Consider the following 9,576-nt stretch of genomic DNA (forward strand, 5'->3'; position numbering starts at 1 on the left):
CAATTCCAGCTCATCCTATCATGCCTACCTTCCTGGCTTGGGCTCTTTTCATTTCACTTTTGCTAGCTTTTTGGAAGGAAAGACTGTTTTATAGTCTGATGTTTTTCTCCTGTTCTGGTCTCTGCTTTTTTTCTGTTTTTAAAATACCTTGGAGACTCAGTGCCCCAGTAGTTGATCCCAAAGGGCTGCTTTCCTGATGTAGCTATGAACAGCTGTAACATTTCACAGCAAGTCAGGCTGGGAACGTGGCAGTTCCTTTCATGCTTTGTCGTCTCACGCAGTTTTATTTCTTCTGTTTAATTTTTTGCCTTCCCCTCAGCTCATGGCAAAATGGTTTGTTGTCATTTTCAGCAATGAGCAGACAAGCAGGAGTAAAATAAGGCGGGATGCAGAAAACCAAAGAGGAGCACAAAGGGAAGCAATTTAATAGGACTTGGTGACAAGCACGAAGTGAGCATCACCCAGGAATCAGCCATGAGGGAGCACTCGTTTTGTGAGATTGCCTCTTGTCTCCTCAGAAACACAGACAACCTCTGCAAGGGGTTGCCTTTCCTCATTCGTAGAAAGGACTGTAAGTACCCACCATGCAACATGCCTTTGAGCCTTATAATATGCATGAGGAGGAGCTAGCAGAGGGAAGAAATGTGCATTTATTTCCACCAGCCTACCAGTAGTTGGACTAAAAAATAAAAGCCAAATTTTGCACAGAGTTTTTCTGTATTGTGACAATTTTCCAGTGTTCTGATATAGCCATCAAGAAGGGTGAAGAGTCTAATAGAAAATGAATGGGGGTTCCCTAAGGACAACTTCATCTTACTGATTGCTTTTTAAGAGCTCTGTGGACAAAACAACCCTCAACTTTTTTTCTTTTTTTCCCCCCTCCATCTGTGCATAGAAAGAGAGAAGATTGATGGAGCAGAAAGGACCTTTGTGGAGTTCTGAGAAGGCCTTGCAATATTTCTGTCCTCCTTCTATCTGATTTACTATAAAAGGAGGTAGCTGTAAGGTGCTTTATTTCACCCCATGTCACTCCACAACACAGCTTAGTACCGACCGTTCGTCTTCTTGCGAATAGCCTTCTTTCATATACAGTGCTTATGGGACAGCTTCTACTTTGCTCTGACATTGCGAGGCTGGGGTGGTGGGGGAAAGCCAAATTGTCTGCAGAGTCAAAATCATCAACATGATAATGCTGCAGTGCCTAGAAATGAGTCATTTGGCCTCAAGGGAGGATTTGACCAAAATGCCCAGCTAACTTCCTCATTTGGGGAGGGAGGAAGAGTTGAAGGATTGGTCAAATATCAGAGACAGTATTACTGTTTCAGGAGGTGCGTGGCGAACCTGTGGAGGAACTAACCCGGCTGGCAAACATGCTTTTCAACTGCTTTGTGCAATTTTTAATTTTTTGTAATTTGTTCATTTCCTTGTTCCGTGCACAGCTTGGCTGTACGAACCAGCATGGCTGGTCCTTAGGTGGGCATGAGAATGAGCAGCTGCCACCAGGGACTGGCAGATCACGCTGGTGTTGCCACTAGAGGAATAATTATCAAATCACAGCTTTAGACAACCAAGATGACCTGGGCCAAGTTCACCAGGCAAAGTCCACATAGTGCAAACCAGGCAAGAAGTGCTCAGCTGGAGGAGTCTGAAGCCACTGCTCATACTCCAATAGGCATCAGGTCATACAGTCCGGGAGACAGCCCACTTTTCAAGGGAAGCTGTCAAAATGTGAAATTCACAGGTCCTAGAAGGAGAGCAACTCGAATGGTATCTGACTGACATATCACTGATAGAGCACTGAACTAGGAAAGGCAAAAACTTGAAAAAGAGTCCCTTTACCTGCATTATTTGTGTTATTTATCCAGTGATAATTGTGTTAAAGATCAGGTCAAGTAGAGGATAAAACCCAGGCTTCCTTTTAGTGAGCAAAATACATTAACCACTTGATTGCAGAATCATCTATCCCCAGACTATTGGAAGCAGAAAAAAAATTCTAGTCTAGGTATGTTTTATATTAAATTGCTATTGCAAATTTTACTCTGTGTTTCTAAATTTTTTTCATTACATTATTCCTTTGGGGGTAAGCCATGCTGACAGAGTTGAACCAGTGCAGCTTTTGTAGTCGCACAGAGACACGCACATCCCTACCTCTAAGGCAACAATGCCAATGACCACAGGCTGTCGAGAGATAACTAGGAGTTGCCAAGAGAGAAGGACAACCAGAAACACCTGAAATCTGTACCATAAAGAATATGGGAGTGGTACCTAGTGAAAGATGAATAACAGAGGCTGAACTCTGACCTGTGGGCCAGCACTGGCTGTAATATATATCTTAAGAATTAGGCTGCAGATTTCCACTGTCACAGATTTGTCAGGGTGTGCAGAGATGCATTCCCTGATCAACAAATTTGTATGCCAGCAGCAGCTTCCAAAAAAAGGCTTGACTATGCGAGCATCCACTTCTCGGAGCGTGGTGCATTTATTCCATGGTTCAAAGCAGAGTTGGTTTGTATAGCTGCACCCATCCTTGGAGCTCTTTGTCAGTCCATCACACTAAACCCATAAAGTATTCCCTTAAATCTTGACATTGCCTTAGATATGGGCTTTTGAACAAGGGAGAATTCACGGTTAGTCTGAGTGGCAATTCGTGCTGACCTCGTCTCCTCCCTCCTTAGGTAATTCATACTCCCTCTACTACCTGCACTTCAGGAAAGGATCCTGTTAATTATTCATGGAGTGCTGAAGCCTTTAAACTCTGTTGACTTCTTGTGTCTGACTCTTGATTGCATCTGGTAAATTCATTCCTGTTTGATGGCATTAAGTATTTTGAATAATTAATATGGTAATTCATCCCAGGCTGAGGACTAAATGTTACCTTCTGGTGGGAGGAGTGTTAGGAGGGGAATACTCTTTAGGACACTTTTCCCAATTCCTTGAATGTCAACATGGTACTTAAATATAAGTGTCTCTCTAACAGCTATTGCTTCTATGAGACTCCAGTTCAAGCACTATTGGGAGGACAAGCACTACAGGCATAGGCACTTATAGTGTGCTTTTAATGGACTGGATAACAACCAAAATGACTGAACAACATCAAAGATGGAAAAAACATCTCTTTGATCAGTCAGGGTCTCTTCAAATTAACAGCAATTTTGATTGTGTGTTGTTCAGGGGTAGGACTGAATCCCAAGATCCAAACTCTGCTAAGAGTAGCATTTTATGGTAAGCTCTTGGAAACATAATCCTTTCACATTTTGATAGACTTAACAGTGACTTTTGGACCTTTCAGTCCAACCCACCGGAAAGTAATCCCTTCCCTAATGGAAGCATCAGCATCGGGACATATTTGCCTTTTCTCATTATTTACATTAGAATGCTGTATATCTAACATTCAGAACCATTCATTTCGTATGGTTTCACTTCCTTTCTATCCCATTAGCTTCTTTTTTATATTGGTATTTATGTCCTCCAAGTACTCATATCATAATCCCCAGATACTGAAGCCATCAATAAGCTGAACTGTTACACAAACCGATCCTTTACAACACCTTGAATCAAAAGAACTCTTCCTTTGATTCACCTCTGACTTGAGGACTTTTCCTTTTTTTTTTTCTTTTTCCCTGTGAGGTAGTGCAAATAAGTACTTAGTCACTGGAGTAAAATTCATAAAGGCAAAGAGGAATTCCTACTTTGTTTTATTCTAGATATCAGAGTTCCTAAATCCCTTTTCTTTAGTAAGGTATGTTAAAGAACCAGGATTACTCCTAAACAATGGACTGAAACAGTGAGTGATGATTATAAGAAAAACAAAACTTCACCAAGAATGAACTCTTCAAAATGTTTTCCATTGTTTTATGTCTTCAGTTCCTGGGTTTGGCTTCTTCTGGAATTTTTCATCTGAGCTAACCTCATCTGTTCTTCATTTATTTTTGCTGGTACTTGCATCTATTTCTGATCTGTTTTCCTCAGGACTCCATGTAGTTTGCAAAGATAAAAAAAAGAGCTGGAGATACTATTTACTCTTGCAAAACTATAGAAATGGAGGTGGTTTAACCATCCCTACTTTCTGGATATGTTTTTCCAGGAAGGGTTCGAGCCATATTACTTCTGAAGTTAGACAGCAATATTTCACAACAGAATATAAAGCCTAGATGTCTGCTGGTGCCTACAGAGTGGTTTCAGTTCCATGGCATGGCTTCAGCACAGCCAGATCTGGAATATGAGCTTCAGCTAAGACCATGTGGTCTTCTTGCTGGCCTGTGGCTAGCTATATGGGTCTTCAAAAGGATGCAGTTGTGGATTCCAGGTGGCAGCTGTAATTCCTATTTTTTCTGTCACTGGTGGTTTGTTAAGACCTTGTTATCTTCCCCAGCTCTTGGAAACCTCCATTCTGTCACCAGTGGTTTGTCATCTCTAGGAACAGAGGGGTTCAATCACTGACAAATGTACACAGCAGGTTTGGGCAGATCTGAAGGCTTCTGCATTTCCAGATATCTTCCAGCACTCTTTCTTTGCTACAGCACACCCATCTCTTTCCTGGGATGTGTATCCATCATTTCAGAGCTCGATTCCATTGTGCAAACAGTTGACCTGTGAGGACATAGCCATTTATTAGCCAAAAGGTCCAGGGGATCCTACTAGAGGATAAAAATTCTGCAAGACATATATTCGGCTGTTTGCGTACAATTCAAAGCATGTAATATCTAGTGTGATCTTAAACAATTCATTAGTGCTCAATATGCCCAATACCTCTGTTGAGAGTGCCAATAAATGAGGTTAAATGGGATTCCTGCTGATTTCCTGCATTCTTGTTGGTTTAAACTCCGACTAATATATGTTTTACCAGAAATGAAAATAGCATTAGGGAACAAATTTCTTTTAGTCAGTGAAAGGAGTGAAAGGAATTTTCCCCTCTGTAACAACAAAGATAGTCTTTCCCCTTTAACCTCATGTGTTTCTTTGAATTACGGCTGGAGAATTTGGATGAGGAACTGGCCCTTAAGGACCAAGCTGAAAGGATCAACTCAAAGGCTTCAAAATTCAGTTTAAGAGCCAGCTCTCGGGGGTATACGACTGTGTGTGTACTATGTGCTGCCAAGCAACTAAATAAAATAAATGTCTTAAATGAAAAAAAAAAGAAATACATTTAAAATAAACAGAAGTAGAGACCTGTCTACCTACGATTTAAAAGCACCTGTCATGCTAGGTACTTAGGATATATGTACATGAATATCCAAACATTGACCACATACCTTGCACACATATTGTGCAAATATTGTGGTCTGGACTTTGTAGCTGTCCACAGGAACATGAAAACTCTGCAGATCCTGAAGGTCTGAAATATCTCCTGTCTCTTAACCCGTGCCCCTCAGTGGCCCTAGAGCTTTCCTATATGCAACAGGCTCCCAGCACAGGAGCTCTGTTAGCCCAGTGTCTCGTTTATGATTTCCCATCTGTTGTTTGGAATTAAATCTGACCCCAGAAGGCAGGACAAGGCTTATCTTTCAATAGACGTGGTAGGAAGACCAAGTAGCATAGTGTATGGGATCACAGATTAATGTAGACTGTGAAAGAATTTCGGAGGTTTTTCAATCCAAACTCCCACTCAAAGTGGGACTAAATTACATGATCTGCTCATCTCTTATTGTAGCTCCCTCACTGGTGACTCAACATGTAAGTTGTGCTGTGTCTCCCACACACGAAGCCCTCAATGCCCCCAGTCCTAGTGAGAGGCACCAGGCACTCGCTCCCTGCAGGGCCAGGCTTGGGATCTGCCATCCTCTCTCCAGAGCTTCACCAGAGCAAAGTCCTCTCCTGGGCAGGGGTAGTGGCATTTGGAGGCCAGAAGTGGTTGCTCCAGCTAGTGTCAGAAACTATGTCCTTTAGTGCATCACCACCATTGCTGTGTAGCCTCACTGCAGCCCCACACTGCCTAAACTAGCATTTCAAGGCCCACTGCAACACCAACAGCCAAAATTCCCGTTAGCCAATCTTGAGAACTGTGCTTCTGCTTGGCAGTTACATGGGTGCTTCCCAGCAGCAGCGGAATCGTAGCCTTGATACTGGAATCAGTCCAGGTCCAAAAGTGCAGGCACTCCCTAATCAGAAAACAGCCAGGCAGGAAACACCTAGTGCAATCCCTCAGGAGCATTAGACTCGAGAAGTTACCAGAAGAAACCTAGCTTTATTTGGGAGAAGCAAACAAGTGCTGTGTTAGCTGCTGAAGTCCTTCTTGGCTGGCCTTGCTCACCACACCCTGCCCCGTGGGGGGCTTAGATGCAGAAAACGAAGCATAAGGGCAGCCCCTGTGCCATGAACTAATGAGACACAGCCTGCAAGTTCAACTGCAGATGTCAAGGTAGGTAGGTTTTTACATTATCAGATGTGTTGGGGTGGACACAGTTGCTACCAAGTACGTACAATGCCAGCAAGAGTTAGGTTAAAGTCATCTAACCCCAAAGTGGACCTAATTTAACTGCCCACACAGAAGAGCCTCATGACATCTGCCATGCATTAGAGTGTCAGAAAGCTTGGCACAGGACTGACAGCCAATACACAGGTCCTAAAAAAGATCTGAACACTCCCGAAACAAGTTAGAGATCAAGTGGTGTAGGTATAAGTGCTTTATTATTATGGCGCTGAACGCTGCCTCATTCAGAATTGCAATATTGCTCCTATTGCTTTTCTTTTCCTGGTTGCAGAAGACTAAAATGTGGCAATACTGAACCCTACAACAGCTTGTTCTGGGACCGTGAGGTTAAGTTACATTTTTAAAGCTCTGCTTTTACAACCAAGATGTTGTAGTTTCACAAATCACATTCTAGTTTATAAGTGAATTATAAGCATATAGGTATTTGTATTTTTGGCAAATTAGGGGATCTGTCTGTATATAATTAAAATATTCTAATGTACAGATGAAATCTCTGTGTCAGAAATATTGATATGTCCATAATATATTTCTGAATACTGTATCCACTGTAATACAAGTAACAATATATATTATATATATATAATAGGTTATAATAGATTATATATATATAGTTTATATAAATATATGTATGTTTGTATGTATGTATATAAAATGGATATCCATGTTTCTTGTTCCTAATCTGTGAGTTACAGGTGAGTTGCTGAATTTTGACACTTCCACAGTCAACCTAGAATATGTTATCCTTCTGAGATAGCTGAAACGAAAAGAAATCAGTTTAGGCAAGTTTCTTACAGGGCTATTTAGGGAGGATATTTTTCTTTTGAGAAGATAAACAAAAAAGTTGGATGCTAATGTGTGTCACCATGTGAAGAAAACATTTTATAAACATAAAGAAATGCTCTTTTTCCTAATGTGATTATAGTCTCAATGCAGAAGACGAAAAGTGGGAAGGGAAAACAGTATCTCATAGCATTTCTGTACGAACTGTACAATATCTCATAGCAACCTTACAGTAAAACAGGGAAAATGATTCTAGTTCTCTGAGTCCTAAGTTTTATGTCCAAAAATCAGTGCATGAACTGGAGAAAAGTGTTGACTTAGTAATAAATTTAAAGATTAAAAAATCTGGATTTAGATTCTCAATTTTGCCTCTATGTTTTTGAAAATGGGCACATTCACTTCTGTTTCTTTGATTTGGTTTCATTCCAGTGGCAATCATAACATCTGTTTGGCAAGTCTCATGAGTTTTGATTTGTCACCTTTTAAGAAGGTGTAAGATAGGCATTGCTCAGGAGTACGTCCAGTCGATCCTACTTTGAGCAAGAGAGTAGACTAGAAGATTGCCCAAGGAATCTTCCCGACGAATTTTCTATTTTGAAGACCTTGAAATCTCCTGATGGAGGACATTATCAGAAATACAAAATATTTGTAATGCTAAAATCCAGGTAACCAATGAGGTAATCCAACCAGGTAAGTGATTCATTTTTCCCACAAACAGAAGTGCCATTTTCTGACACTGAATACATTACTTGCAATGAAAGATGCCAACAATAAGGGTTGTATAAAAGAAATAATATAATCCCCATTTTGCAGATATTAAAACTGGAACCCAGAAACTCTGAGTCATTTATCCATAACAGTGTAGAAAGTCTAAGATGGGAACAGAACAGAGATCTTCTGAATCCCCATTCTTTGCTTCAGTGGTTAAAAGATAAACAACAATAAAAAGACCCTTCTGTTTCAGGAAGCCATGTTGCTGAAACTTGTTTTGCATTGAGACTAACAAAATTATTTTATTTCAAATGCTATTAAGGCCATGATTTAAGTCACAGTAGTATTCTTTTTAGTGCTTTAAACATCATTTTATAAGACATTTTTAAAAGATACCATTTCTTTGACTAGTATCTAACCATACAGCATTTTCATGTCTCGTAAAAAATAATTTTACTCAAAAATATGTGTTTGCCAGTAGCATTTAAATTAGATGTAAACTACTATTTATGATCCCTTTCAAATAAAGTGAAATCTTCAGTTCTTCTGCTACTGTGCTTTTGCTGGAATAGACAAGCTAATTCATACCCCTTGAAAAAGCAATTTTTTTACAAAATGCTGATCCTAACGCTAAATTTGCAGAAGCTCAACTGTTTATCTACCTCACCCACAGACACCATACGGGGCCTATGTAGGACACATTGAGTGGCTGGAATTAGCAGAACCACTTGTGAACTGCATATGAATGCATAATTTGCACATAATTCTCTGTGATAATAGCCAAATTATAAAAGGTGATAGTACCATCTTTTTTTTTTTTTTTTTTTTCAAGTTGGGGTTTGTGGAAATGATTACTTTATCAGCTCTGTGCTATCTCAGAAACAAAATCAGAACCAGGACATGTTAAGACATACCAGAAATACTGTCAAAACTCTAAAGCTCAGTGTAAATTAGAGTTATGGGAAGTTTCATTTTACAGAACTACAAGTGATATTTTGTTCACACTCACTCTAGTTAAAACCCTGAATAAGCACTTCCTTAACCTTAGAGCTGACAGGGGATCTATGTGCTTGCTGAACTTTTATCACCTAAGCTCTTGCTTAACTTCAAATGCATCAGGGTAGCTTGGTGCATGCTAAAATGTGATCACATTCTTGCTTTACAAGACTGGAGTCTAAACGGGATGAGAACCTGGCCCAAAAAAAGCAGACAGACTCAGTGCAGGGAGCAGGATAAAAACTAGGCATGCCTGTTCAAAGAACATCTGTTATTGCATTCCAAAATAGAGCAATTTTATAGGCAGTGAAACCCTTTGCCAGCTTCTTGCTTTGTCTGTGATTGATCTGTAAAGGCTTTTTCAAAATGTCATCACAGGAAAGAGACAAATGGGTTCAGAATTTCTGTGGTGCTCCGGGTCCTCTTCTTGAAATTCAGCTGAACTGTTTTTAGAAGCAGAAACAGCACTCAAGGATTGTTTTTTTCTTCATACGTTCTTCTTCCGACAAAGATGAAAATATGGCAGCAGCACTGCCTCTCCCTCTTCAACTCCATCTCTAATATTTCAAAGTATTATTTTAGAGTAATTCATTTCAAACCGTTGGCTGGAGAGTTCAAAGTGTGTTTTGAAGCATCACATACAGCTTCTCAATGTCTCC

The sequence above is a fragment of the Dromaius novaehollandiae genome, chromosome 2 (assembly GCF_036370855.1).
Source record: "Dromaius novaehollandiae isolate bDroNov1 chromosome 2, bDroNov1.hap1, whole genome shotgun sequence".
In the NCBI taxonomy this organism is placed as follows: domain Eukaryota; kingdom Metazoa; phylum Chordata; class Aves; order Casuariiformes; family Dromaiidae; genus Dromaius; species Dromaius novaehollandiae.